At 42.1% G+C, this 22299-nt stretch overlaps 1 protein-coding gene across 1 annotated transcript in view; it reads left to right on the forward strand.

Moving 5' to 3' along the window:
- Positions 1-12773: 12773 nt before the first annotated feature.
- LOC126236075 (sodium-independent sulfate anion transporter-like) overlaps positions 12774-22299 on the forward strand; it is a 69233-nt gene continuing 59707 nt past the window's right edge. The window contains exon 1 of the mRNA XM_049945135.1: positions 12774-12874. The gene's annotated coding sequence lies outside the window, so the exon portion shown is untranslated. The remainder of the gene's footprint in view (positions 12875-22299) is intronic.

Here is a 22299-nt window from a genome sequence, read left to right on the forward strand (position 1 = left end):
AGTCACGTTGTGCCACAAATTTCTCTTCTCCCCAATTCCATTCAATACCTCCTCATTAGTTATGTGATCTATCCATCTAATCTTCAGCATTCTTCTGTAGCACCACATTTCGAAACCTTCTATTCTCGTCTTGTCCAAACTATTTATCGTCCATGTTTCACTTCCATGTGATCCGTTACTAGGTAGAAGCAGCTCTTTATTCGCACGAAGTAATGGCCGCTAACGACAGGGGATCTCAGGTTGATTCCGTATTTCTTGATTTCCTGAAAGCTTTTGACACCGTTCCTCACAAGCGACTTCTAATCAAGCTGCGTTCCTATGGGGTATCGTCTCAGTTGTGCGACTGGATTCGTGATTTCCTGTCATGAAGGTCGCAGTTCGTAGTAATAGACGGCAAATCATCGAGTAAAACTGAAGTGATATCAGGTGTGCCCCAGGGAAGCGTCCTGGGACCTCTGCTGTTCCTGATCTATATAAATGACCTGGGTGACAATCTGAGCAGTTCTCTTAGGTTGTTCGCAGATGATGCTGTAATTTACCGTCTAGTAAGGTCATCCGAAAACCAGTATCAGTTGCAAAGCGATTTAGAAAAGATTGCTGTATGGTGTGGCAGGTGGCAGTTGACGCTAAATAACGAAAAGTGTGAGGTGATCCACATGAGTTCCAAAAGAAATCCGTTGGAATTCGATAACTCGATAAATAGTACAATTCTCAAGGCTGTCAATTCAACTAAGTACCTGGGTGTCAAAATCACGAACAACTTCAGTTGGAAAGACCACATAGATAATATTGTGGGGAAGGCGAGCCAAAGGTTGCGTTTCATTGGCAGGACACTTAGAAGATGCAACAAGTCCACTAAAGAGACAGCTTACACTACACTCGTTCGTCCTCTGTTAGAATATTGCTGCACGGTGTGGAATCCTTACCAGGTAGGATTGACGGAGGACATCGAAAGGGTGCAAAAAAGGGCAGCTCGTTTTGTATTATCACGTAATAGGGGAGAGAGTGTGGCAGATATGATACGCGAGTTGGGATGGAAGTCATTAAAGCAAAGACGTTTTTCGTCGCGGCGAGATCTATTTACGAAATTTCAGTCACCAGCTTTCTCTTCCGAATGCGAAAGTATTTTGTTGAGCCCAACCTACATAGGCAGGAATGATCATCAAAATAAAATAAGAGAAATCAGAGCTCGAACAGAAAGGTTTAGGTGTTCGTTTTTCCCGCGCGCTGTTCGGGAGTGGAATGGTAGAGATAATATGATTGTGGTTCGATGAACCCTCTGCCAAGCACTTAAATGTGACTTGCAGAGTAGTCATGTAGATGTAGATGTAGAATTTTCTGCCAAACGAATAGTGGTGGAATTTGTTGACATCATACACAATAGCCAATGCATCTTCCTGTATTTGTGAATAGTTACTCTCAGCTTTGGACAACTCTTTTGATGTGAAAGCAATATGCTGTCTTTGTCATCAAATCTGTGCGAAAGCACTGCTCATATTCCGTTAGAAAAAGGGTCATCTTGCAACACAACTGGTTTGTCAGGATCAAAATGAACCAAGCGTCGATAATTGAGCAATGCATCTTTAAGTTTTTGAAAAGCTAATCTGGAACTCATCTGTCCAAAGGGGACGTTCTGGCGATGCAAACTATGCAACGGAGCTCCGATTTTTGCAGCATTTGGTATGAACCGAATATAATGGTTCATTTTCCCTAAGACTGACTACAATTCTGTGACACTGCGAGGACTGGCAAGTCACGAATGTCGAACAAATGTGACAGAAGAGGATGTACATCTCGACTGTTTATGACATGACCAAAATACAGCAACTCAGGTTTTAAAAAATCACACTTGTCCAGTCTACACTTCAGTCTTGCATCAGACAACACAAAACAAAACACGCAAATTTGCAATGTGTTCTTCTGGTGTTCGACCTTCTACGACACTATCGTCCAAATAGTTTGAACAGATTGGTACTTGAGCAGTAAGCTGTTACAAATACCGTTGGAAAAAGACGGGTGTGGAACCACTGACAAAAGGCAACGCAAACATTTAAACAAGCGCAAGCGAATGTTCACAACACACACAGTTTGAGATTTTTCATGTAGTGGTATTTGAATATATGCGTCGGGCAAATCAATTTTTGAAAAGAAGCGACCAGCTCCTAACCTGTCTATGAGATCCTCTGGGCGTGGCAATGGATAAGTATCAATCATAGATTGTGGGTTGACTGTAGACTTAAAGTAACGCAGAGGCGAATGTGACCTGAAGCTTTAGGAAGCAAAACCAGTGGATTTGCCCATTGACTAGCTCCACTGTCTTGCAATTTTTTAAGTTCAGCAGCTACTTTGTCCCGTAATGCAACAGTAACAGTTCTAGCCCGCGAAAATTTCGGCTGAGCATTTTCTTTCACAGTAATGTGTGCAACAAAATTGTTAGCCTTGCCTAAACCTTCAGAAAAAAGTTCAGGGAAGGCTTTCAACAAGCAAGCTACACTGTCTTTAGCGTTGAATGCAGTCACTGACAACACATTGTCCCGAGTTTGAAAGCCAAACAAACCAAATGAATCACGGACAAATATGTTCTCACAATCGCGTGACTACAGCACAGTGAAAGTTACAGTTCGCATATGCGTTCGATACATGGCAGACAAAGTACATTTTCCGAGAACGAAAATGTCTCTACCATTATAAGCCGTCAGGTTCGTGCTAGTTTTAGACAGGCGTGGGCCTGACAGCTTATATGTGTTACGATTCAACAATGTAACATAGCCACCAGTGTCCAACTGAAATTCCTTACGTTTCCCAGTAAGATGCAAATGAAAAAAAAAGTTTTTTGGACTGGCGTAGCACTGAAGAAACGGTTTGTTTGCTAGATTCGTTAATGCCTGTAGCAGGCTTCGAATACACTGCATTGATTACATGGGCCTTGTGACTAGATATTTGTGAGCAGGCAGAATTCTCATGTTTCTTCCGTTGCAAACATACGGATTGTATGGTACATTTCTTGCCACAAGCATGACACCGTGTTTGTCTGGACAGGCAGTCTTTGCGTTTGTGCCGTGAATAGCACCGAGTGCATGACTTAATGCTGTTCACCTGTTTAGAGAACTATTTACGCGGCTTGGCGCGCACGGGCTGTTGCTACATACTGGGCCGACCGTGAGCAAGCGACGACTCAACAAGAGAAATTGGTTGTGACTCAGATTTATCGGCCGCTATGGCACCTGAATCATATTGATCGAGAATTTGCACTTCAAGCACATTTGAATTTGCATTTCCTCGTCATACCCTGCAAATCTGCTACCCACTCGCGATGAGCTTGTTCTGACCTTTTCTTGTAACAAAAGAATTATTACCTAGCTGCCACCACATTCACTCGTTTGTCTTAATAGTTAGTTACGGAATTTACAACCTGATCATTGGAAAGTTCACTCGGAGTGGCGTTACAGAACAATTCCTGAATAAAACGAAAGATGGCACTTCCTACTGCTGACGAAGGGTAATGCAGTTTCAGAGTACCTGGCACTTTGTGAGCCATGATATGGGTTTCATACTGTTTCCCCTTCTTTTTCGTTAAACTGGCGAAAAGGTGGTATGGCAGTTGGAGCTACCGTTGTTACATTTTGCACTGCGTTGGCTACCTGAGGGGTAAGTGCTGCACCGTGTTTAACAGAGTTGAGATTTACTGCGCCTGAAACTGAAACATCTGTGTTAGCTGCGCTGCATCTAGCGCTTGCAGCTGAAACGCCTGAGCAAGGGTAGGAGAGGTGGGTAGCTCATTTTGGATTAGGCAAATGCAATAAACAGACAATGCAAGAAATAAAAATAAGCATGCAAGCAAAGAAAAGTTCTGAATAGGAAAAACACTATAAGAGACACTGTTAAAACATGTAAACACACTCCTAAAAAGAAAAGACAATGTAGAATTAACGCGCCAGCAAAACACAAAAACCCACGACAAAACAAAATTTGTGGCAGCCAGGCTCTGGGTTGTTGCTATGGGATTCATTAACCTTCTCATCGCCAAATACATGGCGTCTACAAAGCCTGCTTACAAGATTCGCCAGACAAACACTCAGACAAATTGTATTAATGAGTTTTATTACAATAAGTAAAGATACAATACTTAACTTTTGCGACTACACAGATGTGTCGCAAGTAAAGGGCGACATACAAAATAATAAATCTTTTTCAGTATAAACAATTTCAAGTCTGTGCTACATAGAGAGTAGAAGCCAAATGAATAGAGTTGACGCTACTATGTAAGTGCCTATTTTTGAAGCTGCTATTCAAATGGGCCGTCACCAATCGATCGCGGCACTCAAGTCCTCTTCACATCGTTATGGAGAGAGGTAGGTCAGCGTGCGATTGGCTGATGTCTTCTCACAGCCATCTCTTCTCTATCGTTGCCGACTGGTGTGCCGGTGCTTGACTTTAAGCCGTAACAGTGTGTGGCTTGGTTTATTGAAACGAAGTCAGAAAGCCAAGTTCAGTGAACTTTCAGAACGAAATACTGGAAACCACCACCCTCTCGGGCACTCATAAAAAAATAGAGCAGGAGAGTCGTGGAAAGAGAGACTGTGGATTTGAAGCACCATGTAGGCAACCCAAGAAAGAGCGACGAAACTAAGGAGAGAATTTGACAGGTTTTCCAGCTATCATCACAGAAGTCTGTTCGTAAGTCATCAAAAGAACTGCCAGTCCGCCGTACGACACTGCACTGGGTACTCCCAAATGGTCTTCATCTGCTTCCGTACATACTGCAATTGTTACAGGAAATCAAACCAAATGATAAGCCACAACGTGTTGATCTGAAGGCAAGGATAACGGCAGCTATTGAGACAGTCGACGCTGACGTATTAGAACAGAGAGTGAGTTGGGACGTCTACAAGATACTCTACTGCCACAAGAGGATCGCGTGCAGAAGTTGGTTAAAGAACCAAACTAAAATTTGTTGAATAGGTGCAACTGACAAATTTTATTTTTTATCTTTAAGTTAAATAAATGTCGAGTTAATGACACTGAAGTTGCGAAGCACTTTTTGGGACAATCTGTATTTAATTTCAGTCATCAAAGTGGGTTTCATCACGATGTCGTATCTAGCATGTAACACATACTATTTACTTACTTTTCAATTTATTTTGTTTCTTATAACCGAGGGAGACTTTTATAAGCAAGACGCTCTTCCAAAGCATCTAAAATGTCTTTTCTAACATTGAAGCCACTGTGAAGGTATGGTACATTTCAAACATCCAAAAGAAATTTTTGTGATTGAGAAACATAAAATGTGAATGTTGCATAGAAGTTATAACATTATTTTTAGTTTGCAGCAGAAAACAATATGTTGATGAGGAAAGATGGAAATAAATTGTTTGAAACATTAACAAGTCGTGTGTCTCATTCACGAATGTGAAATCGTTCCAGTAACAAGGAGTGGGAGAAGCTGTCAGCATATCAAAACTCTCACTAGTACCTTCATATACGAGTCTGTATTTGTTTATTCATTTAGTTTGGACATGTAGATTGAGGTCTAATTTATTGAGTATAGAGGACATTGAACTAAGGCAACTCAACGGGTTACGTGTTTTTGTCGTGTGTACATAAGGGTGTTGATGATCTGAGCAGGGAAGCACTGTTTTTGCTTGTTATGGGTGATTAGGGAAAGTAAAGATGGAACAGCAGGATGAAACGCTGTGCTCGTACAGTCTGTTCTTTTCTAACAGCAGTGAGGTAGCAGTTGATTTTAATATCCCCTTATAATGATTGTATGGGCACTTTTAGTGTCACATTACTTTTCTCCCTGAGGGCCCGGGCCGGCCGGTGTGGCCGTGCGGTTAAAGGCGCTTCAGTCTGGAACTGCGTGACCGCTACGGTCGCAGGTTCGAATCCTGCCTCGGGCATGGATGTGTGTGATGTCCTTAGGTTAGTTAGGTTTAATTAGTTCTAAGTTCTAGGCGACTGATGACCTCAGAAGTTCCAAGTCCCATAGTGCTCAGAGCCATAGTGCTCAGAGCCTGAGGGCCCGCTGAGAGGTTTAGTATCTAACAGGCAAGTGATCAGGAACTAAAAGACAGATCCTTGTAAGAATATACCAAAACAAAAATTCTCTAGCTAGTATGCAGTACAAATGAGACATGAAATAACCTCAGACCTTAAGAAGAATGTAAAAATTCCAATTACAAAGAAGCCAAGAGACAAAAAGTGTAAATGTGGCTGAATCATCTGTTTAATAAGTAATGGATACAAAACAGTAACTCTATTACAGAAGAATTGGAGAAGTAGGGGAAGCTCAGTTTGGATTCCGGAGAAACGAAGAACCACACAAAGCAATTTTGATTCTGTTACCTATGTTAGAAGGTACACTCAATAAATAAAAACCTATATTTATAGCAGTTCTAGATTTAGGGAAAACTATTGAAAATATTAATTTGGACACTCCTACACTTTTAAATATTCTGAAGGTAGAGGGTCTTGTACGGGAACCAGAATGCACTGATTTAAGTCGAAGAACATGGGAGGGAATCACTAACTGATAAGAGAGTTTTAGCCTTTATTCGATGTTATTCAGTCTCTACATTGAGCAAGCAGTAAAGGAAAGCAAAAAGAAATTTGGAATGAGAACTGAAGTTCAAGCATGAAAAGTAAAAGCTTTGAGCTTTGTCGATGACAGAATTATGTCAAATATCGGAAAGGACTTTGAAGATCATTCTAATGGAATTTATTAGTTTTTCCATAAGTTTAATGAACACAACAGATACACATAACAGAGATTTTAGACACGCATAATATATTCTCCTTCATTATTTACAATAGTCTGCCAAAGCTGGGGTAACTTCTCGACTCTGCGGCTGTAGAAATCACGTAGTTTTGAGGCGAAGAACTCATCGAGCCATGTTATCAGTTCATTTTCATCCGGAAAGGAAGTTTCCTGAAGGTTGTTCGATAGAGAGCGGAAAAGGATGAATATCTGAGGGCGCAAGGTCAGGTGAATGAGATCGCTGTGGAATTACTTCCCAACCCAACCCCTGTATTGTGTTTTTGTCTGTCTAGCAGAAAGCGGAAGGCCATTATTGTGCAGTAGCATCATTTCACGCACTCTTTTGGTCGTAGTTCTTGGGCTGCGTCTGCAAGACGTCTAAATTGTTGACAATAAATGTCAGCAGTGATGGTTACACCTTGGGGAAGCAATTCATAGTACACCACACCGTCACTGTACCACCAGATGCATAGCATTATCTTTCGTGGATGAGCGTATGTCTTTGTGAGGGTAGTTGCTGATTTGTTTGGGCTCAACCTTCCCTTTATTCTCATTATATTAGCATAAAAATACATTTCTCGTCACTAGTAGTGATACAGGATAGAAATGGACAGCGTTGTTCACGAGCCAACTCATGACGAGCAAGCAGAGATGAACATATGGCCACCAGTTTATTTTTGTGAGTTTGGTTCAGTGCATGCGGTATACACACCCCTAATTTTGAACTTTGTCCAATGCAAGCATCAATTGTAAAGAGAGACCAAGGATTAAGCAGTTCCAAGTGGATGTGTGTTGCAGCGGGAACTGCAAAGGCCGGTGTTCAATAAAAGTTCATCTAAACTGACATCTACATCTACATGGATACTCTGCAAATCACATTTAAATGCCTGCCAGAGAGTACATCGCACTACCTTCACAGTTCTCTGTTATACCAGTCACGTATAGCGCACTGAAAGAACGAACACAAATATCTTTTCGTACGAGGTCTGATTTTCCTAATTTTATTATTTTGATCCTTTCGCTCTTTGTTGGTCGGCGTCAACAAAATATTTTCGCATTCGGGGGAGAAAGTTGGTGATTGTAATTTCTTGAGAAGATTCCTCCACAGCAAAAAACGCCTTCGTTTTAATGATGTCCATCCCAAATCCTGTACCATTTCAGTGACACTCTCTCCCATATTTCACGATAATACAAAACATGCTGCCCTTCTTTGAACTTTATCAATGTACTCCGCCAATCCTATCTGGTAAGGATTCCACACCGCCCAGCAGTATTCTAAAAGAGGGCAGACAAGCGTTGTGTAGGCAGTCTCCTCAATAGATCTGTTACATTTTCTAAGTGTCCTGCCAATAAAACGCTGTCTTTGGTTAGCCTTCCTCACAACATTTTCTATGTGTTCCTTCTGATTTAAATTGTAATTCCTAGGTATTTAGTTGAATTTACGGCCTTTAGATTTGACTGATTTATCGTGTAACCGAAGTTTAACGGATTCCTTTTAGCATTCATGTGGATGATCTCACACTTTTCGTTGTTTAGGGTCAATTGCCAATTTTCACACCATACAGATATCTTTTCTAAATCGTTTTGCAGTTTGTTTTGATCTTCTGATGCCTTCACTAATCTATAAACGACAGCTTCATCTGCAAACAACCTGAGACGGCTGTTCAGATTGCCTCCCAAATCGTTTATATAGATAAGGAACAGCAAAGGGCCTATAACACCACCTTTGGGAGCAACAGAAATCACTTCTGTTTTTCTCGATGACTTTCCGTCAGTTACTACGAACTGTGACCTCTCTGAGAGGAAATCACGAACCCAGTCACATAACTGAGATGATATTCCATAAGCGCGCAATTTCACAACAAGCCGCTTGCGTGATACAGTGTCCAAAGCCTTCCGGAAATCCAGAAATACGGAATCAATTTGAGATCCCTTGTCAACAGCACTCAACACCTCATGCGAGTAAAGAGCTAGTTGTGTAACACAAGAACGATGTTTTCTAAATCCATGTTGACTGTGTGTCAAAAGACCGTTTTCTTCGAGGTAATTCATAATGTTCGAACGCAATATATGTTCCAAAATCCTGCTGCATATCGACGTTAACGATATGGGGCTGTAATTTAGTGGGTTACTCCTCCTACCTCGAATATTGATGTGACCTGTGCAACTTTCCAGTCTTTGTGTACGAATCTTTCGTCGAGAAAACGGTTGTATATGATTGTTAAGTATGGAGGTATTGCATCAGCATACTCTGAAAGGAACGTAATTGGTATACAGTGTTGGTCAGAAGACTTGCTTTTAATAAGTGATTTAAAGTTTCTTCTCTACTCCGAGGATATTTACTTCTACCTTACTCACGTTGGAAGCTGTTCTTGATTCGAATTCTTGAATATTTACTTTGTCTTCTTTTGTGAAGTCATTTGAGAAGGCTGTATTTGGTAACTCTGCTTTGACAGCACTGTCGCCGATAGTATCTCCATTGCTGTCGCGCAGAGAAGGCATTGATTGTGTCTTTCCGCTAGGATTCTTCACATACGACCAGAATCTCTTTGGATTTTCTGCCAGGTTTCGAGACAAAGTTTCATTCTGGTAACTATTATAATCATCTGGCATTGAAGTACCCGCTAAGTTTCGATCTTCTGTAAAAGATCGCCAATCTTGGGGATTTTGCGTCTGTTTAAATTTGGCATGTTTTTGAAGTTGTTTTTGCAACAGTGTACTGTGCACCAAGGGGTGTCAGCTCCGTCGTTTGTTAATTTATTTGGTATAAATCTCTCAATTGCTGCCGCTACTATATCTATAAATTCAAACCACATCTGATCTACACTTACATTGTTAATTTGGAATGAGTGAGACTGTCTCTCAGGAACGCGTGAAGTACGTTTGTATCTGCTTTTTTGAATAGATATATTTTTCGTTTATTTTTGGAGGACTTGGGGTTACAATACTCAGCCTCGCTACGACAACCCTGTGTTCACTAATCCCTGTATCCGTTTTGATGCTCGTTATTTACTCAGGATTATTTGTCGCTAAGAGGTCAAGTGTGTTTTCACAACATTTTACTATTCGCGTGGGCTCATGAATTAACTGCTCGAAATAATTTTCAGAGATTGCGTTTAGCATAATTTCGGATGATGTTTTATGGGTACCTCCGGAATTAAACATGTATTTTCACCAACATATCGAGGGTAAATTAAAGTCATCACCAACTATAATCGTTTAAGTCGGGTACGCGTTTGAAATCAAACTCAAGTTTTCTTCGAACCTTTCAGCAACCGTATCACCTGAATTGGGAGGTCGGTGAAAGGATCCCATTATTATTATGTTCCAGTTGCCAACAATGACCTCTGCCCGTACTTTCTCACAGCAACGATCTAATTCAATCTCGCGACAAGATAAACTACTGCTAACAGCAACAAACACGCAACCGCCAACCATGTGTAGCCTATCCTTTCGGAACACCGTTAGGTTCTTCGCAAAAATTTCGGCTGAGCTTATCTCCAGCTTTAGCCATCTTTCAGTGCCTATAACGATTTGAGCATCAGTGCTTTCTACTAGCACTTGGAACTAAGATATGTTCCCAACACCGCTACGACAATTTACAACTGTTATACCGATGTTCCTGTATCTACGTTCTTCCTGTGTTTGGCCTGCACTCTTTATGACTGAAGCCCTTCTTGTGTTTTCCTGAGACACTCTAAGGTAAAAAAACGCCCACACCACGCCACACAGCCCCCGCTACCCGTGTAGCCGCCTCCTGCGTATAGTGGACACCTGACTCATTCAGTGGAACCCGAAACCCGACCACGCTTTGGCGAAAGTCGAGGAATCGGCAGCCTACACGGTCGCAGAACCGTCTGAGCCTCTGATTCAGACCCTCCACTTGGCTCTGTACAAGAGGTCCTCAATCGAACCTGTCGACTATGCTGCAAATGATCAGCTCTGCTTTCATCTTGCAAGCAAGACTGGCAGCCATTATTAGCCTCTCGAAATCAGAGAGAATCTCTTCCAATCCAAAGTGACACACATGATTGGTACAGACGTGAGCTATCATCTGCAGTTGGCTGCACCCTTGCTCTTCATGGCATCTGGGAGGACCTGTTCCATATCTGGAATGACCCGACCCGATATGTACATGGAGTGCACATTGGTTTTCTTTCCCTTCTTGGCAGCCATGTCCCTAAGGGGCCCCATAACGCGCTTCATGTTGGAGCTCCCAAGTGTCAGTAATCCCACCATCTGTGATTGCCCGGATCTTGCAGGCTGAGAGGTTTGCCCTGAAACAGGACAGGCGACAGCATCTGGCTCAGCGACAGTTACAGCCACAGACAGCACCCGGAACCTGTTTGTCAGATGGACCGGGGAGGCCTTATGTGCGGCCCCCTGGGAAGTCTTTTGTCGCCTGCTACGTCCTGGGGAGACCCCCAGTCGACCAAAGGTGAGGGGTCAACTTCAGTGAGAGCAGTAACTGAGCTCACCACTGGTGAGGACCGACTGGAGGACTCTGACGTGCTGGACGTCCGTTGGATCCCCATGGCTGACCACAACAGTGGTGCCCATCCACTGCAGCTTCGAGCTGTGTAAGCCGGCCGTTGTGGCCGTGCGGTTAAAGGCGCTTCAGTCTGGAACCGCGTGACCGCTACGGTCGCAGGTTCGAATCCTGCCTCGGGCATGGATGTGTGTGATGTCCTTAGGTTAGTTAGGTTTAATTAGTTCTAAGTTCTAGGCGACTAATGACCTCAGAAGTTAAGTCGCATAGTGCTCAGAGCCATTCGAGCTGTGTAACCGAAGCTATCACAGCCTGAAACTGAGAGCGAAGTGTCACCAACTCGGCTCACTTCCACATACAACAATCACATTTTCTATCCATACTGAAGACAGTGGAAAATTAAACTACCCAGATAAAAGGATTCTCGGCATCTACTGTAGATGCTGACGAAAACTCAGGAACTGTATCTAATAGATTAGATTAATATGCAGAGGTTCAAAAACCTAACTGCCGAAGCACTCAGGTGAAACTAAATAATTCCCCCTTAATTAGGAACTTGTAATATGTCACAACGTCGGTTTACTTTCCGACGCATCGAAAACGCGAGAAGTCTGGCTATAGATATTAAATTAACATGCAGGAACTGAAGAAACTAAACTATTAAGCCACCCAGATGATATTATATAATTCGCTCCTGGTTGGTAACTCGTAAAAGTCACAAAATTTGTTACTTCTCTGTTGCTGCGTCTGTTTCGGCCGGATGTTGCTGCTTGATTGTCCAAGAAGAAGAAAAATATCGGTAGAAATGGTTCAAATGGCTCTGAGCAGTATGGGACTTAACTGCTGTGGTCATCAGTCCCCTAGAACTTAGAACTACTTAAACCTAACTAACCTAAGGACATCACACACATCCATGCCCGAGGCAGGCTTCGAACCTGCGACCGTAGCGGTCGCGCAGTTCCAGACTGTAGCGCCTAGAACCGTTCGGCCACTCCGGCCGGCAATATCGGCAGACAAAATAAAAAGCCTCCAATAGGAACACAATTGAAACTGGAAGATATGCAGCTTGACGAAAAACGAGGGAAAAGATAAACAAGAAAAAGATGGAAAACAAGGTCAAGTTGAAAGTCACGGAGAAGGGAAGAAATCTGGTAGGACACTTTCCGATTGTCGTTCATACAGTATCTGAATAAAAATCCAGAGAAAGAGACCAAAACCAAAATGTTGTGCAACGGTCATCTGTGAAATCAGAATAATAAGGAAAAATTACGGCGTCAGCCGGCTAAAGTGCTGTCATCATCTGCTACTGGAACGAGAATCCAGCAAGTAGAGATAATGTACGACAAAGAGCTCTCCTGATTAAACACGGAGCTTTGAGGCTACTTACCACAGCGTCGTGGCGGTGGACTTTGCAACCGATGACCAGGACTGGAGGTAATGCCTGGGAGCGCCGCTGCGACGTCAGCCGTAGGCGGCTCGCGTTATAAAGTGGTGACACCGCGGCTACTATCGCCTCACACGGGACAGGGACCCCAATCCGGCCACAGCCGGCCAGCCCTCGCAGCAGCGCGGAAAAGCGGCAGCGCGCTCCTCTCATAGCACAGTGCGCATCTAACTACACAGTCGTGGTGAGTAATGACGGCACTGCGGCTGTTTCTTGTTTTTTGAACAAAAGTTTCTGTAAACTATTTCTGTTTTACTCTCCACGCATTTTTAAAATCCTGTTTTTATTTTGTTTATTGATTTTTGAGTGAGCTTGTAATACTGCGCCCTTCTATAGATTTCTTTTCTCAGTTACGTTACTTTGTGACAGCGTAATGCACCATTGGTTTCTGTAAGTTTGTAGCAGAGCTATCGTTGGCCTTCGTATAAACGTATTGTTGTTGCCTGAATGTTTAACTGCTGCTACACTGTCCGCTATTTTTCACCGTCGGTATGAATCTGAACCATGAAAGTTGGTCAGTATATGTGTATTGCAGTTTTGAGTCACATTTGAACGTAATTAATCTTTTCTCAATGTCCTCCTCGACGAAAGGAAAAGTAAAACACTTGGGAGAAATCAAAAATGGCCTCAAAAATTATTAGAGAATAATGCGCAAAAGGAAATTAGTTCAAATGGCTCTGAGCACTATGGGAATTTTCGTCTGAGGTCATCTGTCCTCTACAACTTAGAACTACTTAAACCTAACGAACCTAAGGACACCACGCACATCCTTGCCCGAGGCAGGATTCGAACCTGCGACCGTAGTGGTCGCGCGGTTCCAGACTGAAGCGTCTAGAACCGCTCGTCACACCGGCCGGCAGGAAATTAGTCTAATACATTAACGGATAGTATTAATAAACCGTTTGATGAAAATTCCTCTCAAATTGCACCGCAGATTTCCTTCCTCGTCCTACTCCAAGCCTGTGTTCCGTCAGTAATGACATCATGGACGGAACGTTAAATATTAATCGTCCTCCGTCAGACACAACCAACAAAAAGTACCTTACACTAGGTGATTAAAACGTCCACATGAAATTTCAGTCGGAGTTTCTTCAGCAATGCAGCTCAGTGTCTCTTCCCTGTCTTCCAAGTAGGCACTACAAAACATTTGGTGCAATAGTCTGACTTTCGTCAATGGCTTTTGAGGTTGCCCCTTGCCTCTTTTAACTCAGCACTAATTTCTCTTAGTGTCACACTTACTACTTGCCCTGAGATTTATATTTACAATAGCCCAACTTTCAAACATCTTGCGATTTGATGTGACTGTTTAGCTTTCCCCGGCGGGTATGTTCAACGTATGGCTCTCCAGTATGCCACTGGATCACGTTTTGTGTATCCCTGTCTTTCCTGCAAATGGGCAAGTTTTTGGACATCGTAGCTCCTTCTACTTTCCAACAAGCACGCAACACATGACGATGTACTGCAGCTGAGTCGAGGAAATACTGTGGGACACACAAAGCATGCTCCAGAGACACACGCGAGAGCCATGTATCTTGCGATTTCATTTGTAGTATGGAAAAAATACGGTAACCAATACTCACAGAAAGGAAGCATCATTTCACTAAAATGTATTTTAAAAAAAGAAGGAAAACCGATCCATAACGTCGAAAATGACTGTGGCATAGCACGTCATTCCTTTTTATTCCCTCATAAAGTAGGACATTGTAACATACTTCAGAAAATCAAGTACTCGCTGTAACAAATACTTGATTGCAAACACAGGTAGCGGAAATGTCACTGTAGATAATCCTACAAAATCTCAACAGAGATGGATGTTCTGATTATAGTGTGTAATGAGAATAATGTAAAGTAGGGAAATCTAAATCTTTAGATTCCCCGTAAAGGGAACCGAACAGCTAAACAGTTCTTCTATGTAACTCTAAGGCAATTCAGAGACAGATGAAAATAATCTTACAATCCGGCAATGGTTTTTGTACGGTTTTCATGCAAGTATTATTTGTTTACACTTTACTGACACGGAACAAACGATGATACTCGTACAAAGATTGTTTCTGAGAATATGGATCATAATATTCTATACAATAGTACCTGCAAGTCAAGAGCACATACCACGTTTTCCAAGCTTTGACAGATAGACAATCATAGTATACTCACCTACATTTATTCGAAACTTACTGAATATAGCGGCAGGTACTCCAGTTACTGTTGTGTTTCTTCTTTCATGTTCCATTATTGACAGGAGCGTGGTAGAACGACTGTCGGTAAGCGACCGCATGAGCTCGAATATCTGTGCCTTACGTGTCATGGTCTTTACGTGAGGTGTATGTGCGACGAATTAAGTCGCTGAATGACTCTCCTTGGAACACATGTTCCAGGAACCTCCCCTTGAAGCACAACGCCTCTTTTTCGCGTCTGCTGTTGTAGTTTGATGAACATCTCCATGACGCTATTAATCCTACCTGCTGAAGATTCCAGACTGACGAGCAGCACTCGCGAATCTGTTAAACGTTGGTTTTGTAAACTCCTATTTACGATTCCTTCGAATCTTCCAACGAATTTCTGCCTGGTATCAGATTTTCCTGCATGTTTCACGTGCGCATTCCAGTTCAAACCACTTCAAACCATTCTTCAACATATTGTATGGCTGGTTTTGTTTCCACTGACTGAGTGCTAGTCTTGTATTCGAACATTAATGAGTTTTCTCGCCTCTTTGTGTGCATTACATAGCATTTGTTTACGTTCATTGTCGGCTGGTAATACCGTACCAATTGTCGATCCTCTGCAGTCCTTTCCAGTTCTTGCGACAATTTTCTAGTATCCCGCAAGTCTCACATAGGTGCCGACCTTGCCCGCCACATCGTTTGTGCAGACCAATTTCGAGGCATTGTAGACGAATTTTTGATAAAGAAAGAAAAAATTAGGGTAGGAATCCATGTCTGGAAACATCATCCAACAAAGCTTAGGAACTTCGGGACTATTGGGACCAAAGACTGCTAATAGGCCAATACTTTGGCAGACAGACCGCTAGAGAAACTTATCTAAATGGGCCTGACATAATTTAGGTCGTCAGATGGCGCCGAATACGTTCGCATCTGCCGTAAACTGTATATCACGCAAAGGGCGGTGGCGTCGGCGTACACACTAATAGGTTGCTGCCGAGTGGGTAGCCTAGCGGTAGGCGCTGTCCCCTGCTGCTTCGTTTTGCTGTACCCCGTACACGTCGTCAATAGTAACGGGTTACTTTCACTTACAACGACAACGACGACGACGACTCCTCTCCATTAAGAACCATGTTGAGTTTTGTCTTCGATACAGCCACATTACAATCACAAAGCTGTCTCTGTTCACCAGGCGACAATACGGAACTGTATGGAATGACTTTCATAAGGAAGGAAAAGGACGTTAACCTAGGAGCTGCTGTTGATTGTCTTTTGGATCGCATGTGCGAGAGGAACAAGCTAGACTTCACTAGATCGCTGTTTACACGTTGATTTATACATATTGGTTTCGATCTTGAAAGGAGTTCATAACACGCGAACATAAAAAGTATTCCACAATTTTACAAGGGACTGACGTAAGGAATATTAGCCTGTAGTTGTGCCTCTGTCCGATAACTTTTGAAAATGGGAATTACGTGCGCAATTGTTCCTCATCAGCTTAGAATGCTTCTTTCTTCGACTGGTCTACTATAAACTGCGGCTCATGAACAAACTGACTCACGCAATCTAAATAGGATCACAGAGGCAATTCTTCAGGTCCTGTTGCTTTTTCCTTGTTGAGGGATTTTAGGTGATTTTATGTACTATAAATAATTTGAAGCATAAGATTACTCTGGGTTTCTCCTCATCCTAAAAGCCAACTGTAAAAGAGAATCCTACCGAAGTTATTGTAGATGATGATACTTTATAACCTTCACTGCTGTTCAGCTCTTGCGAAAATCATTTTTTTAAAATAAAAACACAGGGTTCAACTGAGGGGCTATGTATTTAAAAACAGATTGTTAATTTTCACAATTTTCAATACTCATTTCTGCGGTGAATTAAATGTGTATTCATACCGTAGTTTTAGAATCGTACCGTATCCTGGTTTCATTCCACGACAGTATACTATATTTTCAGTCTTTATCTCATGGCGAGTTCTGGGTACTGCCAGCGTTCTCAGGACTTGAAAGAAAACGAAAGAAACATCTACAGCTAACTGCGTAACATTGCTGATTCTGGAATGAATTCGTACTAAGGAGAGGCATAAGTAATGTAATACTAGTGTTATTTGTTTCCAGTAGAATCGGTTGTCACGTTCGTGTATACATCTACTGTTTCCTATTTTTCTTCGACGACATTTTTCAATCTGGCTTCACGTTTGATATACGCAAATCTAGTTAATTATGATGATTTTTAGAAGAACGATGCCACACATCACGAAAGGTCTCTTTGCTCATGCCCATAAGGTCGTGACGAAGGAAAGGATTTTCATCTAAATTGATTATTACGAAATACTTGCTCATGAAATGTCAATTAAAAATTATCGTGGTTAAGGAATAAATTTCAGTCAGCGGACAAATATTGCTCGTTTCTCCTTTTTCCATACTGTTATACTTCATTACTTTTGTTGTATGTCGTATTAAAGTGTACGGTACATTGTTCTCCTACAAGAATGCTTTTCTCCGAAGAATCTGAAATAAAGAAGACTACTATCTGTTGTGAGTGGAAATACAGCGTATTTACACCATTTGTATTTCAGCCTGACAGTTTATCGGAGTCTTTCCTCTTGGTTCTGGTCGCCAAGTAATTCCATACCTGTCCAGTTCATTTCAAATAAAAAATGGAACTGAGTTATTATTCGTCTGTTTCTAAATAAAACCTCTAGACATTTTTGATGTGTGTGTGTAAGGTAGGGTGCGGGAGGGCGGGGGGGGGGGAGGTGGGGGCGGTCGCAGTTCCACACGGGGGAGAACACACAGAAGAAATCACATTAAATCACGTTTGCATGAGGCAACTCGGGGAAGCAGGGTTTCAAGCAGTCTCGCTCCGACACGGCTCCAGTGTATTTATCGATGCCAACACGCTCAGTGCAGTATTCAGTTTTATACCTAGTGTACGTGTATATATATATATATATATATATATATATATATATATATATACGTGTGTGTGTGTGTGTGTGTGTGTGTGTGAGAGAGAGTGACTGAGTGAAAGAGAGACAGCGAGAGAGAGAGAGGTAGAGAGAAACACGCTACAGGGCTAAGAACTGTAATATCAATGGATTTAGACCTTTATTGCCAATGAGAAACACTACTATGAACACAAGAAAAAACATATATTGCCAAAATATCAAGAGCCAGAAAATTTAATGACGTGTCGTTTTAGATATCAGCCATGAAGAAAGTTCAAAGGTAGTGTACATGTTGCGGGTGTAATCGTTTCACAATCTCCCTTGTCACAAGATTCTCATTTCAGTTGGGTGAATATCTGATCTGAGGAAAAATAAAATATCGTTTTATGAGCTCAGTCACCGTTACTGTCAATAAACGCTTACAAAGCGATGCTGTGAAACCCATGCGAAACCCATGAACTGCATAACAGTCTCTATTTACGCCACCAAACAACTGTTTGCTTTACTTCGGTAATTACAAAGTGTTCTGTAGATTTCATGATCCATAGCAACAATTCTGTTATATCATTTCTGTATCTATTTCTGCATCCTTATCAATATCAACTAGGTAATTAATTGGAGCATATGGTTTTATATAACATTTTTGAAACAAATTGTACAGAATTCAGAGATGTTGTTATTATTTCTTAACGTGCCCATTATATTTCGCCTGGAATCTCATTCACTGCAATAGAATTGTCTTCAGTGGTGGTCACGCTTCGAACTGAGCCCCGATGACCGCAGAAGACGTGTCTGGAAAAGCCGTGGACAGCAGTGGGATACCGACCCGACGGCCCGACACCTGGAGTAACAGCTTGAGGTGCCATTTCATTTCATAGTAGGTCTCCTTTCGTTGTCATCCGCGACATCCTTACAGCACAGCAGTACGTCGACGATATTCTACGCCCCGTTTTGTAGCCCTTCATGGCAGGCCGCCCTGAGCTTACATTTCAACAACATAATGCCCGCTCGGCGAGAGTTCCTACTGTTTTTCTTCGTGGTTTCCAAAACCTACTTTGGCCAGCAAGATCGCTGAATCTGTCCCCAGTCGAGAACGATTAGAGCATTACGGGCAGGGCCCTCCATACCGTCTGGGTATTTCGATGATCTAAAGCATCAATTGGACAGAATTTGGCAAGATATCCATCAGCAGGACGTCCAACAACTCTACCAATCAATATCAAGCCGAATAACTTTTTGCATAAGGGCCTGAGGTGGACAAACGTGTTACTGACTTGCTCAATTGGTGAAGCTCTTTCTCTTGAATAAATCATCTAATTTTCCTCAAATTGTAATCTTTCGTTAGTCTGTGTGTGTACATCACATCTACTGATTTCCGTCCTATTAGGACACATCCTTCGTGGTGCATTTTTTTTTCTTTACGGTTTAGATATAGCTAAGACGGCTGCCTCTGGGTACATCATTAATTCTGGTTATAGGATTTCGGCTGTAGCTTAATCTGCCTTTTAGCATTTCATACCCAGATTTCTGAACAGTGATAGAAATTTTATTCAGTCTGCAACATCTCTGAACCATGTCTCCTTCGTTTCTCGTTGTAGTCCTTCGGCTCATATTAGGAAATCATCAACATACGCAGTTTCTCCCAATGCTTCAGGGTTTTATTGTAGGGTATTCAAAAGAGGTTTGAAGTTAATGTCCTAGAAAGAAGACAGCGTTTGATGATTGATTTTTTTCATTTCCTTGTTGGGGCTTGACAAATTTACCCTCAATGCGCACAGTAGTTCAGAAGGCTTCTGTAAAGTTTGCGTTGACCGTTACAGTGTTTCAGCCACACGAGTAAAAAGGTGCATGAAAGATGATTAAACACATTAGATATATTCATGATAAGAGCTCGTTAGATAATTACTGGAGGTAACTACAGTAAAAGTACTTACTTTCACAATCATGGATTAAAGAACAGTTAACCTCTTTTAAGCGACTAGACACAAAGTAGCTTATCTGAATGCGCAAAACCTGAGTGCTGATGCAGGCGGCTTTCGTTTTTCGTCAGCTACTTGTTTACAAACGATTAACGCAGCTTTCAACTATTAAGATTGTGTTTGGTGATGATGCAACTGCGTTCCCCGTGCACTTCTCTAGAGATGGTGGGGAGACAATATGTTCCACTGGCGTAACGAGAGCTGATATAGATTGAGATGGCTTACTGGAAAAGATGCTGACTGTCCATTCTCCCACAGTGCCCTATCAATGTTCCGCAAATTAACGGTGTCTTAAACCTTTCCTTCAGAGGAGAATTACGTAATCTAGATTCTCACTGTAAATATCTGGTAGTCCCTTTTTGTACGAAACTTATTGATCGAGGAAAACAAAATCCACAGCCACGTACGCCATGCTATTAAAAAAAAAAAAAAGTTGATTTAGTAAATCAATATAACGAAGCCACACAAAAATCAGTATACAGATTATACAGGAAATTAAAATTAACAATTACGGCTCGCATTTCGAAAAGACAACATACTTCCTAAGTTAGCGATATATTTCTATCTGTGTTTTAACTGGCAAATGCTAGCTGCATCGGTTTTCAGTTGAAAAGTACGTCAACTGTGATTCCTCAGTTCTTTCAGAATGCTTCTTAAAGAGAGTGTCGAAAAGAAAGTTGAGCAGTGTTCTCACCACAGGCTTTGCAGGATTAGGTCATGGGAGCTATGCTGCACATAACCTATTACGTCACTGTGATTTGGAGATGGTTCTGACTACCAATAAATGTTAGTAATGCCGGAGATAATTTCTGAAAAGGAAACAAAACACGAGAACTTTGAACTGCACGACAAAACCTCATAAAGTAAATGTGCGTAAAAAAACTGATGTGAAAAGAAACAGATCAATTCAAACATTGTTATGCTATAGAGGGAAGTGTCTTATATCTGGACCATCTTCTTTCTTCTTCCTATGAAGTTTAGGGCAGCTGGCCTATTACTGCCTCAGTCCACCTCCTTGTTGGACTTCCCACCTATCTTCTACCTTGGTGAGAAGGGGGGAGGGGGGTGGGAGGGTTCCGGCCATTCTCCAACCATAGCGCATGGTCTTTCCGTGATGTTCTTTAATTCTGTACTGTGTTGAGCATTGGTTCTGCATTGGGATCCTTAAGGATGTCATCAGACCTTTCGCTCTTCAATAGCCAGCTGTTCTTCTCACGAGCCGAATCTCGGCTCTCATTAGTCTCGATTCGTCATCTCTGAAGATTGTCCAAGCTTCACTGCCATAAAAGAGGATAGGTTTTGCCCGCGTATTGTGTAGTTTGGGTCTCGTATGCCATTGAACAAAAGATAGTCTGAAGATATTATTTATTAGTCTTGCACCTTCTGTCCTGCAACTTCTGTGAAGTTTATGAAAAAATCTGTATTACGCGCAAATTTAATTTACGAGATCAAAAGGCCTTCCTTCTTAAACTTTCTATCAGGCGTAGTGCGCGTGCTTTCAACTGATTTTTTATTTACGAAAAAAGCGGAATACTCAATAGAGGTCGGCCCCTGTGGCCGAGCGGTTCTAGGCGCTTCAGTCCGGAATCGCGCTGCTGCTACGGCCGCAGGTTCGAATCCTGCCTCGGGCATGGATGTGTGTGATATCCTTAGCTTAAGCAGGTTTAAGTAGTTCTAAGTTTAGGGGACTGATGACCTCAGATGTTAGGTCCCATAGTGCTGAGAACCATTTGAACTCAATAGAATTATATCAAACTGTCTATTTGTTTTCGCATCCGCGTTTGACACTGGCGACCCCATCATGAACACATTATTGCTCACCGCATTTGACTCTGAAGACAGTTGGTTTTCCTAAATCAAAATACTTACGGTACTCACTACAAGGTGACCATGAAAAGACCAGAGTAAGTATCATCTCGGAGATGCCTCGGGCACACATGACACGGCCGCGACCAAATGTGCTTATATTACATGCTTCACTCATCCTATGCTCAACTGTCACACCGATGGCCACATCTCAGTCATGTAAAACTCTGAAATATTCTATTCCTGCAGCGATATACCGTCCAACACATCAGCTATATCTAATTCAGCTACCCGTGTGTATAATTCTGCTCCACTCTTACACAACAGCTATTGCGATTAGACACCTTGAACCACCTGCTGGTTACTGATAGCTGTGTCATTCCATTCCATGGGGGTCACTGGACAGCAACATAGATTGGCATGTACGGGGTGGCCAAAATAAAACTGCCCCATGAAATTTACGGTTGCCTATGTTAAGGTGAATGAAACATTTTCCAGGTCAGTTTTATTTTGCAAACCCTATAGTTAGCAGAGCCAACGATCTTGCCTCTGTGGTAACACCGGTTCCCGTCAAATCACCGAAGTTGATCAGTGTTGGTTTTGGCTAGAAACTGGATGGATTACTGTCTGGTCCGCCGAGCCGTGTTGGCAAGCGGGCTGCATTCAGCCCCTGTGAGGCCAGTTGAGGAGCTACTAGACTGAGTAGTGGCTC

This window comes from Schistocerca nitens, chromosome 2 (genome assembly GCF_023898315.1).
Source record: "Schistocerca nitens isolate TAMUIC-IGC-003100 chromosome 2, iqSchNite1.1, whole genome shotgun sequence".
In the NCBI taxonomy this organism is placed as follows: domain Eukaryota; kingdom Metazoa; phylum Arthropoda; class Insecta; order Orthoptera; family Acrididae; genus Schistocerca; species Schistocerca nitens.